At 41.1% G+C, this 15,460-nt stretch overlaps 1 pseudogene; it reads right to left on the bottom strand.

The window, feature by feature from the left end:
• Positions 1-570: 570 nt before the first annotated feature.
• Positions 571-15,460, bottom strand: part of LOC115143410 (contactin-3-like) — a 68,619-nt pseudogene continuing 53,729 nt past the window's right edge.

A 15,460-nucleotide genomic window follows, 5' to 3' on the forward strand; every position in this document is an offset into this window, starting at 1 on the left:
AGGTCAGCCAGCCCTAATCAGTAACAAAGTTCAGTGAAGGCACAATACCTTATAGCAGTAATCAGTGGACCCATGATGATGGACCCATCGTACAAGAACATGAACAGGAAACAGTTTCTCCCTCACCATAAGGCTTGTCACAGTTCTTTAAAAGAGTACTGTAGCAGTTCTCTAGTCTTGTACTTTATACACTCTTAAAAAATAATGTGCCATCTAGAACCTAAAATGCTTATTTGGCTGTCCCCATGGGATAACCCTTTGAAGAACCCTTTTGGGTTCTGTGTAAAACCCTTTCCACAGAGGGTTCTACATGGAACCCAAAATATTTCTACCTTGAACCAAAAAGGGTTCTCCTATGGGGACTGCCGAAGAACCCTTTTTTCTCAGAGTGAAGTTTGAGAAATGACATGACAGCAGCCAACTTTTCCCTTATTAATTTCCAGTCATGGCTCCATTGACATGACATCATTTATTTAGATGCTTTAATAACTGCTAAATTATGCTGCAGATTCAATCATACATTTATTATGCCCGGGATCTCTCAGGAATTAGGAAAAGTATAGACCCCCCCCCCCCCCCCAATTAATTTTCCAAAAACTGATCCAGAAAGAGTGGATATGTCCGTCAACTGGTAAGACATTCCAGTGAAGGCACTTATATATGTCCTTTACTTAAACATGTATGATTTATATATATTTTGCCGACTGATGGTCGGAATTCTGAATAATCAGGAGGTCAAATGATAGACGTATTTAGCATTTAGAGATCATTTAAATGCAGAACATTACAAGTGGGATTTGTTTGACACAATAACTCTACATGATTCTATTCTCGAGAACGTTAACATTTCACTGTGTGCTGAATGCAGAGTGTGATATGCATCAATTATTAAGAGGAGCATGAGATACAGAACAAAATGTCAAGTCCCATCAGATTGTTTTAAATAGGGGTCTAAAGCTCAGGAGCCAACAGCTCTGTAAGGCGCCTAATACTATTTCACTATGCAGAGATGAGTGGCTTAGAGGGACAGGTGACCAAACTGGTATTCAGTTAACACAGCTCAAACACAAATCATTCAAGGTAATGGTTTAGCTACAGCTATAAAATCACTTGATCAAATTATTATGATTGAAACAGTTATCATGTAAAACTGGTTTTATCTGCTATAGTGGCCAATTTGACATTAGTTTGGGCATGTTGTCAGTTAGATAATTAGTTGTACTTCTTCAACCTCATAATAATAACTCAAGATGCCATGTACAGTTAGTTATATCAAAGGACGTCCAACCCATATAAACCACAACACAACTCTCCATTGAGCAGCTGACACCACAATTATCTAACATACCTTCATTAAAAACTCACATTACTTTGAAAACACAAGATAACTAAATCTTTTTTTTGTCAACTACTTTGGTATGTAAATGGGTTTAAGGCATTAGTAATCTTCAAGGATCAGTGTCAAACATATATACAGTTGATGTCGGACGTTTACGTACACAGGTTGGAGTCATTAAAACTCGTTTTTCAACCACTCCACACATTTTTTGTTAACAAACTATAGTTTTGGCAAGTCGGTTAGGACATCTACTTTGTGCATGACAAGTAATTGTTTACAGACAGATTATTTCACTTAATCACAATTCCAGTGGGTCAGAAGTTTACATACACTAAGTTGACTGTGCCTTTAGACAGCGTGGTTTTAGAAACTTCTGATAGGCAAATTGACATCATTTGAGTCAATTGGAGGTGTACATGTGGATGGATTTCAAGGCCTACCTTCAAACCCAGTGCCTCTTTGCATGAAATCATGGGGGAAAAAAAAAAATAATAATAATTTGTTTTTAAATCACCCAATATTTTTTTTGTAGTCCTCCACATGTCTGGTTCATCCTTGGAAGCAATTTCCAAACACCTGAAGGTACCACCTTCATCGGTACAAACAATAGTACGCAAGTATAAACTCCATGGGACCACGCAGCCATCATACCGCTCAGGAAGGTGACGCGTTCTGTCTCCTAGAGATGAACGTACATTGGTGCGAAAAGTGCGAATCAATCCCAGAACAACAGCAAAGGACCTTGTGAAGATGCTGGAGGAAACAGGTTCAAAGGTATTTATATCCACAGTAAAATAAGTCCTATATCGACATAACCTGAAAGGCCGCTCAGCAAGGAAGAAGCCACTGCTCCAAAACCGCCATAAAAAAAGACAGACTACGGTTTGCAACTGCACATGGGGACAAAGATCGTACTTTTTGGAGAAATGTCCTCTGGTCTGATAAAACAAAAATAGAACTGTTTGGCCATAATGACCATCGTTATGTTTGGAGAGAAAAGGGGAAGGCATGCAAGCCGAATAACACCATCCCAACCGTGAAGCACGGCAGCGTCATGTTGTGGAGGTGCTTTGCTGCAGGAGGGACTGGTGCACTTCACAAAACCGATGATATCATGAGGAAGGAAAATTATGTGGATATATTGAAGCAACATCTCAAGACATCAGTCAGGAAGTTGAAGCTTGGTCGCAAATGGGTCTTCCAAATGGACAATGACCCCAAGCATACTTCCAAAGTTGTGGCAAAATTGCTTAAGGACAACAAAGTCAAGGTACTGTAGTGGCCATCACAAAGCCCTGACCTCAATCCTATGGAAAATGTGTGGGCAGAACTGAAAATGTGTGTTCGAGCAAGGAGGCCTACAAACCTGACTCAGTTACACCAGCTCTGTCAGGAGGAATGGGCCAAAACTCACCCAATTTAATGTGAGAAGCTTGTGGAAGGCTACCCAAAAACGTTTGACCCAAGTTAAAAATTTTAAAGGCAATGCTAACAAATACTAATTGAGTGTATGTAAACTTCTGACCTACTGGGAATGTGATGAAATAAATAAAAGCTGAAATAAAGAATTCTCTCTACTATTATTCTGACATTTCACATTCTTAAAATAAAGTGGTGATCCTAACTGACTTAAGACAGGGAATTTTTACTCTGATTAAAAGTCAGGAATTGTGAAAAACTATATTTGGCTAAACTTCCGACTTCAACCGTACATATATAATGTAGACATCAGTACTCCCAAATAGAAGTACATTCCATTGGAAAAAAAAGATTTCCAAAATAGTTTTACAGCATGACAGCACTTATGATATGAGAGGAAACTGTTAAATATCATGCACACAAATTCATGTTTTCTACAGAACATAATTTATATCCTCAATGCATGGCCCCTTCAAAATTCCTGTTCTGTCCAGCACTGCCACAGAGGGTTGCATCCATGCCTATCTGAATGCAGGAGCAGGCTGCTAGAGGAGAGGGAGTGAGGAGGGCCACTAGGAGGGCTGTGACTGTGTCCAGACATCACCAGGAGGAGTTGAGGAGGAGGAGAGCGCTGATGAGGAATGCGGAGAGATGAGACAGAGATAGCGGATTGAGACTAGATGCTCCCGAACCTCGTGCGCCCATGCCTGAAACCACAAACCAGCAGTCAAAGAAGCTCTTCAAGAACTGAAAATTCCACTTTTCAAAAAAAGCAAAAAAACGAAGTCGGGGCAGTTTCTGTCTCTATCTGCTAAATTTGATGACAAGTCGTTGTAAATCAAAGGGCAACTGTGAATTACATAGTGCTTTCCATATCTCTGTTTTAATGGCTTTCAACAGGATAGACCAAGTACACAGAGATGATGAGGCTTATATCACATCAGAGAGCAGATCTCTTTGGGGGAGGGGGGGGCATTGTACTATTTTATATGCCGCAGAGCTGGAAAGTCAACAAGGAATAATAACCCAATGGCAGAGATGGATTGCACCACACATGCATTTCTAAAAAGGTTGCATTTCTTGCACCCGAAAGAAGTCTATTACACATGGTTGAAGAGGGATGCAAGAGCCCAAAATAAATGTTCTGTTTGGCTGATTTAATCATCATTAAAGCTTCATCAAGGAGAGAGAGAGGAAATGGCAAACATACTTAATTTGTGGATGTGGATGGGTTCGCTGCCTACACCTTCACCACCCTCACTCAGGGCCTTGATCTGGATCAGGTAGTTGTCGTTGGGAGACAGCGTCAGCTCCATCCTGGTTTTGTTTGTTATGATGCTGTTTACGTCATTGTACCGGTGTCTTCTCAACAGCACCTAGAAACGGCAATGCAAAACACACAATCAAAAATGAAAGATCGCCTGAAATGAGCAGTGAGGAGTGAGGGAATTTAAACTTGATTTGCTGATTGGATGATAAAATGGCTCCTAATGCTTGGTGACAGTACAGTGAGGTTTGCTGGTTGGAACTATGGATGTTTTGTCCCTGTGGAAAACCTTACCAAAATGATGGAAAGAGTGGGTTGGAGATGGTTGTGTTGTGCTTGACAAAAGAATAGAGCCACAGTGACATGAGACATACAAGATATCCGATGACCTCTGCCTCTGTCTCCATGGCTATCACAGGACCCCAGTGTAGAGTGAGCAGAGAGCCAATCATGGTCCACTCTACATTCAAAGGAGGCTGGCCTGGTGCTAAGAGAGAGAAGTGATGATGAAAGAGAGATGTTCATATAATACTTGTATACTTTTACAAAAGAATGAGTTTCTGTTCCCCCTAATTGTTTAAGTAAAAATGTATATACAGTACAATCCTCCAAACAGCTGAAGGAAAATGTACTTACTACGACTGTGATAATTGTAGATTCTCACCTAGCCATCTTAAGATAATTGTAAGTCGTTCTGGATAAGAGCAACTGCTAAATGACTAAAACGTACATGGAAATGAGATTCACTCACCTGGCTTCTTGGTGGTGGCGTTGATGTGTGTAGACTGTGGCCCTGTCCCTGCAGTGTTAAAGGCGCACACAGCTAGATAATACTGTGTGTTAGCGCTCAGTCCAGTCACATTAACCGCCGAGTAGTTTCCAGAGGTTCTGACTTTGCCTAACTGTGTCAGGCTTGGTGTCATCTTCCCAGTACACCACCTGTTAACCAATGGAAAGAAAACAACAAGAGGTTGAGATATCAGACACAAGCAATTTAATTCTAGCCAAAGGGAGTTTTTTTAAACTCACATTATTAGAACAGCCTCATCATTAAATCTGTAATGCCATTTGGTGTGCAGTGGAGGACTGGCTTCCCAATCAATGATATATGGCTCTTCAATTTTTTGATACAAATCATCTCTAGCCCATGGTCATTCTACAAAGGCACCCAAGAGTAACCTCAATAAGTCAAATGACAAAGGGCTTGTTTAACACAGTATAGGGATATTCTTGTCACAATAACGTCTTTAAGATCCACTGTTTTTGGTTCAATAAAATGTATTCCCCTTACAAATCTGTATTTTCAATGATAAAAGTACAGTTTCTGTACTTAGAAATGAACACATCCAGCTACAGCATGGAGGAATATCGTATTCTCTTTAACACTCGACAGAGCAATTCATTACTTTCCTTGGGGGTATTAGCTTTCAATTAACGGTGCAGGTGAAGAGATATTTGATGAAGCAAATTAAATAATCCAATGCTAGCTTAGGGTCATTTTCAATATTTATGTTTCGGGTATTAAGTGACATAAGAGTAAAGTAAATAATGTGAAGAAGAAAATGTGAAGTCTGCTCTTGGGATAGGCACATCTATATTCCTGTTATTGGCCATGCAACTAAATTAACCTATCAGATACAAATTTTTCAAATTTAACCTATCAGATACAAAACTTAACAATATACCATACTGGAGTAAAAAACTAGATCCATACTGTAGATCTAGATCCATACTCAGTCTGGAACGAATTGCAAAAATTGCTAAATTGCTGGAGACTTACATTTCCCTAAGTTTAAACATCAGCTATCTGAGCAGCTAACAGATTGCTGCAGCTGTACATAGTCCATCTGTAAATAGCCCACCCAATCTACCTACCTCATCCCCATATTGTTATTATTTACTTTGCTGCTCTTTTGCACACCAGTATCACTACTTACAAACCATCATCTGCTCATCTATCACTCCAGTGTTAATCTGCTAAATTGTAATTACTTTGCTACTATGTCCTATTTATTGCCATACCTCCTCATGCCATTTGCACACACTGTATATAGACTTTCTTTTTTTCTAATGTGTTATTGACTGTACGCTTGCTTATTCCATGTGTAACTCTGTGTTGTTGTTTCTGTTGCACTGCTCTGCTTTATCTTGGTCAGGTCAGTTGTAAATGAGAACTTGTTCTCAACTAGCTTACCTGGTTAAATAAAGGTTAAATAATATATATATATATATATATATATATATTTTTAAATTAGATGATGGGCATATTATCAGTTTAGACCTATCCTGCCAGTTTGGCTACTAACACAAACAATACTAATGCATCTGTCTGTGAAAGGTGTCATCTCTTTCAGAATCCTATGACCTCCACTGTACCCAACCTCTAAGGCTCAAGATGCATACTAACAGCTTACCCCCTTAAAAGCCCCTCTCTCTCCAATCCTGTTTGCTGACCTGATAGCACTATTGTATCAACACAATAAAGCCAGTGCCATGGCAACCAAAGGGTTTTGTTCCAGGGGGCAGAGGTGAGCAGGATTGAAAGAGCACTGGGAGAAAAGGAAAATCTCTTCTTGCGTACTTAAATGGATGGATGAGAGCTTTTCTCAACCGGCTTTAAAAGCTGCTGCAGCTAAATGGTGGTGGTCGTTAGACACAGCTACTCTAAGCAGTGCTGGGACAAATACAGAACGTATAGGAATCAACATATTAACAAAATGTTGTCAAGGTTACAGAACCCCTCATGATATCTTATAACGTGAGATGTTACAGTACACAGCACCCCAGGTGATATTTCAAGAACTGTGTGTTCAAATAGAATAAATTAAGCTACTGCTTTATATATAAACACTAGAAATGGCAATGTGCATGTGTTGTTTTATTGAGGAAATTGAGTGAATCCTACCTCATAACCCAGCACTCTTTCAGGGGTGACGGGGAGGGCTTCCCAAATCACTTCAACTGTAGCTGCAGATACACTCCTGCCCCAAACCCTCTTAGGAGCCTCACTGGGGACTGCAGAAATAGAGAGCTGGTGAGCACCCCACAGACTCATTCAACACCATCAAACAAACCAATAGGAAAGAGAGGAAAGCAGAGAATAGACCTGTAGATTCACTGGATAGAGCTTTAGCCTCCGCTTGGTTGTTAATGGGATCTGACTTGCATGGCAAATTCAAATAACACAGTACCTCACTGACAGCCCAGTGTAGTAAGTGTCTGCTAGGATTTCCTGTAATCTACCCCTGCAATAACTAATATCAAGTTGACACTCCCAGCTTGAGGGGGAATATGTCTGAACCAACATATTTCATCTTTACTATGGAAGGTTGTGCCTCCAGAATGAAAAGATTAGGCGCGGTTTCAGCGTGACTTCCACTGGCATCCGTTTCCTTTACCTTCCTCTGCTGAGAACACTGTGGCTATGGAACTGAAGGGGCCTTCCCCACGGTTGTTGTACGCCCCAACCTTCACATCGAACGGCGAGAAAGGCGGGATGGTGTCGTTGCGGAAGATGTATCGGGCCACCCCGGGCGTGGAGATGACCACTCGTGTCCAGGTGATGGCACCCAGTGGCCGGAAGGCGATGATGTAACCGAAGCCCTCTCCATTCTGCAGTTCCTCAGGCACGGGCTGGGAGCGAAACACAAAACTATAGTGATATTAAAACGCATACAGACAAATACACTGACACCCCTGCGTTTGTCATCAAGCACCTGCCAAAGAGGTCTTCAACCTTGGTTGCAATGATTAGATGTAGTGTTTAAACAATGGTTCCCCAAATGGCTGTGATTTTATTTGGCCCCCTAGTTTTCTGAGCAAAAAATTATGAAATGTATTTTTATTTATAAAAAAGACTAAAAACACTAGCAAATCAGCTCCAAGTGATTTTAATTTAGGAAATCTGTTCTAAAGTACTCCCACGCATAATAGAGAGATATATGTGATCATATACAAATCTAAGCAAGGTTTGAAATGATTATGTTTTAGTCAAATATGATATCTGTTTGGGCTTCTTGCTGTCAATTTGCAGTCCACAAATGATTTGTAATGATGTTCAGGCCCCCTGACCATTGGCCGGCAGCTGAATGTAGTTGATGATCCGAAATCACTGATTGTTTCATTTTTTCTCTCCCTGCATTAGCACATAATTGTGGATGAAGTGGGCTTCAAAGAAACAATCGCTGTCCCTCAGTTGAATCACATTGGAAGGGAGAAATGGCACTCCATGGCCAGCACAGAAGAGAGGGCTGGCTCTAGTGCCGATCATAATATTGCTCCATTCAATTCTGCACAATTAAGCAAAACCATTACCTGGCTGTGGAGAGAACAGTAAAACCATTACCTGGCTATAGAGAGAACAGTAAAACCATTACCTGGCTATGGAGAGAACAGTAAAACCATTACATGGCTATGGAGAGAACAGTAAAACCATTACATGGCTATGGAGAGAACAGTAAAACCATTACCTGGCTATGGAGAGAACAGTAAAACCATTACATGGCTATGGAGAGAACAGTAAAACCATTACATGGCTATGGAGAGAACAGTAAAACCATTACCTGGCTATGGAGAGAACAGTAAAACCATTACCTGGCTATGGAGAGAACAGTAAAACCATTACCTGGCTATGGAGAGAACAGTAAAACCATTACCTGGCTATGAAGAGAACAGTAAAACCATTATCCAGCTATGGAGAGAACAGTAAAACCATTACCTGGCTATGGAGAGAACAGTAAAACCATTACCTGGCTATGGAGAGAACAGTAAAACCATTACCTGGTTATGGAGAGAACAGTAAAACCATTATCCAGCTATGGAGAGAACAGTAAAACCATTACCTGGTTATGGAGAGAACAGTAAAACCATTATCCAGCTATGGAGAGAACAGTAAAACCATTACCTGGCTATGGAGAGAACAGTAAAACCATTACCTGGCTATGGAGAGAACAGTAAAACCATTACCTGGTTATGGAGAGAACAGTAAAACCATTATCCAGCTATGGAGAGAACAGTAAAACCATTACCTGGTTATGGAGAGAACAGTAAAACCATTACCTGGCTATGGAGAGAACAGTAAAACCATTACCTGGCTATGGAGAGAACAGTACAACCATTATCCAGCTATGGAGAGAACAGTAAAACCTGACAGATAACTTACCTCCCAAGTTATCACTAATTCAGATTTTGTGCCTCCTCCGCCTCCAACATCAGTGGGAGCTGTATCAGGCACTGTAAGGCAAATCCCAGAAGAGAGCAATTTTAAGGCTTTTAACATAGCTGAAATACAGGACTATATGCCATACGTCTAGTCTCATGACACAGCTTTACAGATTTTCCCAATTGTTTACACACTAAAACTGGCCCATGAGGCACAATGACCCAAACCTGTAACTAATTTAGTTGAACCAGACACCAGATCTGCAATACTATTGGCACATGTTTTGCTTTACACACAGATTGCATTTCCATAACATTTGACAAAACACAACACACAATTCTCTACCTTTGACACAATATTCACAACTAAAATGTCTTGTGTGCAGATGAAATGCAACAATGTTCAACAAGCTAAGCTCAATTACCAATTGATCTCTTTCTCTTTTCAAACACTAATTGCGAAATGTGTCACTTTGCAATCAGACCTCTGGCATGGATAAAAAGGCCACAGGTGAGTACTCATGTATTTGGTGAACAATGGAAGCAAACTTGGCAGAGAAAAGTAGAGGTAGAGGTGGAGGTGGAGGTAGAGGTGGAGGAAGACCAAGAACAAGTAGAATAATCTCTGATGAAATTCGGGCAACTATGGTGGACCATGTGGAGTGGCTGACCTTGAGAGAGGCTGGGCAGAGAGTGCAGCCCAATCTGAGCCACTTCACCGTAGCATCAATCATCCGGACATTCCAAAATGAGAATAGTTATGTACTGCAGACATTGGACCTATCTACGACTTTTACTATTTGACAGTAGTACCACATAAAGCCCAGTAAAGACTGTACATTCCAATACATACTGTAAGGGGAAACAAAGTACATGTTTGGCGTATTAATGTATGTATGAAATTGAGAGCTATACTACTTTGTAACATGTTTATATTGTGTACTGTACTACTGTAGTGTTTACTGTACTGCATGCTATTTTGTTTTTGTAGAACTGAAAGACGACTATTTACAGACGAATAGGAGGCTGCCATTGTGCAAATGGTAGTTAAAAATTATGCCATAAGACTGCAGGAAATGTAGCAACAGATTATTGAAAACCCTACCATCTTCCACAACAACAGTGAGCTTATCAACCATAGCCCGCATCCTTCAGAAACACCATCTCCGTATAAAGAGTCAATCACCCCGGAGACATCCTTTCAGGAATACCTAGGATAGGATAAAGTAAACTTAAAAGATTTAGATGCACATTGTAAAGTGGCTGTTCCACTGGATGTCTTAAGGTGAATGCATAAAGCAAATCAACTTAAATGTAAATGTAAAAAACCCAGAAACCCATTCGAAAGGAATTCCCAAAGAGTAAAGGATAAATGGTACGAATATGTGCAAGTAAGTAATGTAGTAGTATTACACTCTTGAAACATTAGAGACTCACTGATGTTGACAGTGAACTTTACTATACAGCAATTACAGTATTTACTGTCATATCAGAGAACAATGGAGTTGAATGCAAGTCCCATGCCCCCTGAACTCATATTCATAGATGAGGCTGGATTACACCTGCATTGCTTGCTGTTTGGGGTTTTAGGCTGGGTTTCTGTACAGCACTTTGAGATATCAGCTGATGTACGAAGGGCTAAATAAATACATTTGATTTGATTTGATTACATTTAGCAAAGAAGAGGAGGAGAGGAAGGAACATCCATGGTCTACGCGCCATCATTGAGGTATTGTACCTGGCCAGCGCGGGGAAAATGTCGCCATATGTTCAGCTATGAGCCACAATGGGGTCCTCCACAGAACACTGCCTATCTCCTTAATTTCCTGAACACCTTACATGACAATCTTTTTCAGCTAGAGCAAAGAGGGCCAGGTGATCCTGAGCGGCAAATGTATGTTCTAGTTTGGGACAACGTGCGTTTCCATCTGGCAGCTCTGGTCCGCAACTGCTTCCATGAGTACCTGAGATGTAGTATCAGCAAACGTGTGTTAACAATTGGGAAAAATTGTCAAATCCATTCACAATATTATTTTATTTTACACCCAAGAAACTTCTCCCTTGATATTATCGACCCGGCATGTTTTGGACTACATTGTCCAACTCAAATGCCAAATGTCACAAAGAATAAAACACTTTTTTTTAGATTTAGCTGTTCAGTTTCATATTCAGAAAATGCCATTTTACTTGACAACTGTTTCGTGCATAACACTGCAGACCGCGCATGTGCATCCTGATTCCAGCCCAAACTAAATGGTCCATCACAAGACATCTGGTTCAAGCAGCCTTTCATGTAAGATGTCAGGGGTCTGTGTATACTGTATCTACAGTATTTATGTGCATGTGTGTGTTAGTGTATGTTAGTGTGTGTGTGTATGTGTGTTAGTGTGTGTATGTGTATGTTAGTGTGTGTATGTGTGTGTTAGTGTATGTTAGTGTGTGTGTGTATGTGTGTTAGTGTGTGTATGTGTTTGTTAGTGTGTGTGTGTATGTGTGTTAGTGTGTGTATGTGTTTGTTAGTGTGTGTGTCTGCGTATGTATTTTAGAAAGACTAGAGGAGAAACACTCACTGGTATCCTCTGTCCTGGTCTTGGCTGAGGCTGGACTGGGCTCTCCCATGCCCACACTGTTGCGGGCCACCACCCTGAACTCATACTCCACCCAGGCGTTCAGGCCCACCACAGTGGCTGTCAGCGTGTTGCCATTGATCACCTCAGGAACTGGAAGTGGAAAGTAGACCAGTATTATCATGATGGATAAACATAGTTATGGTGTGCTTTGTTATGTACTGTATGGTAGATGTATAAACTACCTGTGTCCACAGCCTGCCAGCCCACAGTGAAGGGGGTCCGGGCCTGGATGATGTAGCCTGTGATAGGACTGCCGTTGTCCCTGCCGGGGCTCCAAGAGAGCTGGGCCGTGCTATCTGTGATCTCCTCCACTGCTACTGTGTCCGGGAGCCCGGGGGGACCTGACTCAATCAGACAATTAGCAAAGTGAGCCTCCACACCGCACCACCACTCCCACCACCACCATAAACACCACGCCCCCATTAACAACTCATCACCCTCTTGCCTTTACAGCTGGTCCAATGCCATCACACTCCCTCTTATTAAGCTCTATGTCCTTTATCCGGCTTCACAGGGACATTTAATGCAGACATGGGATATGTGAGGCTGAGAAGTGATTAAGAGCATGGGATCACTAACGCCAGACAGGAACATGGGAGGGGACAATTTGTGAAACATATGCGTGTGTTAGAAAGATGGACAGTGAGAGGAAGTGATAGAGAAAGAGCGATAGAGAGCGAGAGACAGATTGAGTGAGAGAGACCGCAACACTAAGAGGCAAAGAATGACAGACAGTGTTCATGGATATCTACTCCAAAGATGGTTGCATGCCATGATGTTGTTGTTTGCTCCACTCTTCCATTATTCAGATGTTTCTATGGTATTTTGTCGGTATGTAAATGAGCCAATTAAAGTTCTATGTAATAAACAATGGCTTTCCAAAACACCTGGGACTGCTATTACAGGGTGTTATGGGTGTGCATACCAATGTAAATCACTACAGATAAGCTACAATAATGAGAGATGATACACTACTCCAAACACATATCAACTACCACTGTGGAAGCTGCGTTCACAAAATGTGTGCCTTTTTCAAATTCAGAGATGTCAAATATTGTCTTTCCATTATTTCAAAAATATGTCATAAAAATGTTGTTTTCATTACACAAATACAACATGCCATGTCATGAAATGTAAAAAGAAATATGTAAGATATTTATAGATATTATATACATGTACATTTGTCTGCACAGTTCTCACCAAAATATGAATACAGCATCATATTTGTAATAAAGGTAGCTTGACAGCAAGTTTAATTAACCATAATTCTTCATATAGGCCTATAAAATTAAGTATGCCTTCTAGATTCCAATTTCAGCTCCAATTTATTGCGTGAATCAATTTTAATTCTGCCCAAGTTCTTACAAGATTTTTCATTGCAAGCTCTAAGGTCAAGTATTCACAGCCGACACTATATTGTATTTCAACATTCAGACTTTTCTAAAGAACTTAAAATGTCATCACTTCGGAGAAATTAGTCACTGTACAAATGTGAATCTCATAGCCAGAGTGAATTGAACAGGAATTCCATAAAGGAACCCTTCCAACCTTTACAGTCGGTTCTCTTACCTTTCACAACCAAGATGGCCGAAGCGGACAAGCTCTCTACGTCGGTGTCGATAACACAGACATATTTCCCCCCGTGATTCAGCTGGATGTTACGAATCATCAGATCTCCTGAAATGCTCTACAAGGGATAACAAAAACACAATAACAATAATATCTGGTGTAAGATCAATAAATCTAAAGGAAATACACTCTGAACTGTTTCATCATTCTCTCTGAGCAATTGCATGTGTGATCCTACTGTAGGTTGACTAATAAATAGATGTATTACATCAGAACAATAGGGGGTGGCGCCCCTACCTTATTTTTCTTTCTAAGTGTGACTGTAGCTTTAACATTGAGGAAGCTCTGTGCACAGAGCTGCATGTGGTCCTCAGGCCACTGAGTCTTGTGACACACAGGAACCAACAAGAATGTCAGCTGTGTTCTAATCAAACAATCCTGTCGGCTACCCTTCAGGCACTGCATGTTCCCCTACTCAGCCTCGCACAGGACCCACAAAACAAACAAACACATTTCGGCTAATTGGCAAGATGATCCTAATTATTCCATAATTACATAAACCAGATTAGATAAGAAATTAGTATTTCTCACAGACTAGGAGCTAATATTGTTCTATATAAAACTGTGTGCTCTTTGAGATCCTAAAACTGATAAACTGTTGAAAAACCCAAAGATGAGCAAGATGTGATGAAACAGCTTCTGTACATTTTCCCGTCTGCCATGGAGGTTTAGTATAGTTACATAACTTAATGTGGAAGAGTGATACAAGTAATAGTATTCATATTTTAAAGTGAGTGATATGGATCATATTTACAGTGTCTTCAGAATGTATTCATAACTCTTGACTTATTCCACATTTTGCTGTTACAGACGGAATAAAAAATGTATTAAATATATATATTTTTATCCATCTACACATAATACCCCATAATGACAAAGTGAAAACATGTTTTTAGAAATGATAGCTAATTTATTGAAAACATATCTCATTTACATAAGCATTCACACCCCTTTACTATGACACTTCAAATTCAGCTCAGGTACATCCAATATCCTTGAGATGTCATTACAACAACAAAAAATCCAAGATGGCGTAGCAGTCAGACGTCTTTGTCTTTGTCCTGTCGTGTCCCTTGTATATATATTTTTATTCGCATATCTTTAAAAAACAACAACTTTTAAATGCTATCCTGCAACCTGCCTCACCCAATGCGGCATGGATCTATTTTTTTTCTAAAGTATTTCTACTTACTTCAGATCAGGAATCCCTCAACTGAAGCTAGCCAGCTAACTACCTACCAGCTATCAGTCAGGAAACCATTGCTAGTGGTCATCAGCTAACCTTTAGCTCGGAAAGCTCTCGCCAGTTTCGTACAACGTGACTCAAACCAGAGCATAACGGACCTATTTTTTTTCTCGCCATATCCCCGGATTCCTACCGCAAACTCTGAACATTTTCATCTGGATTTTCACAACTACCTAACTGCAATCCCGGGTGACTACTCCTGGCCAGCGTCTCCATCCCGGAGCAAGCAAAGGTTAGCTTGAAGCTAGACGGGCTAGGGCTCTTAGGCTACCACTGAAGACCACTCCTGGGCTACAATATCCGGACCCCTTCTACTGCTGGTTCGGGGCACGGAACCCCGCCGATCCTCTACGACTGAAATATCGACAATCTGCCAGGGGATTCCAACAGGCCCCTCGGGCACGACGTCCGCTGAAGGCCCATTCTGCTAGCTACCTAGAGCTACTTGGAACCCTACTAATCCACAACTGGTCTATCGACGTCACCGCACAAAGAGGCAAAAACGGACTTACCTCCATCGCTACGTCCCCCAAAGGCCCTTCTGTTAACTTGCTTGCCCCGGTCTGCTAACTGCTAGCTTGCTTGCCCCAGTCTGCTAACTGCTAGCTTGCTTGCCCCAGTCTGCTAACTGCTAGCTTGCTTGCCCCAGTCTGCTAACTGCTAGCTTGCTTGCCCCGGTCTGCTAACTGCTTGCTTGCCCCGGTCTGCTAACTGCTAGCTTGTTAGCTCCGGCCTGCTAACTGTCAGAATCGCCATGTCCCCAGCCAGCC

The sequence above is a fragment of the Oncorhynchus nerka genome, linkage group LG15 (assembly GCF_034236695.1).
Source record: "Oncorhynchus nerka isolate Pitt River linkage group LG15, Oner_Uvic_2.0, whole genome shotgun sequence".
In the NCBI taxonomy this organism is placed as follows: domain Eukaryota; kingdom Metazoa; phylum Chordata; class Actinopteri; order Salmoniformes; family Salmonidae; genus Oncorhynchus; species Oncorhynchus nerka.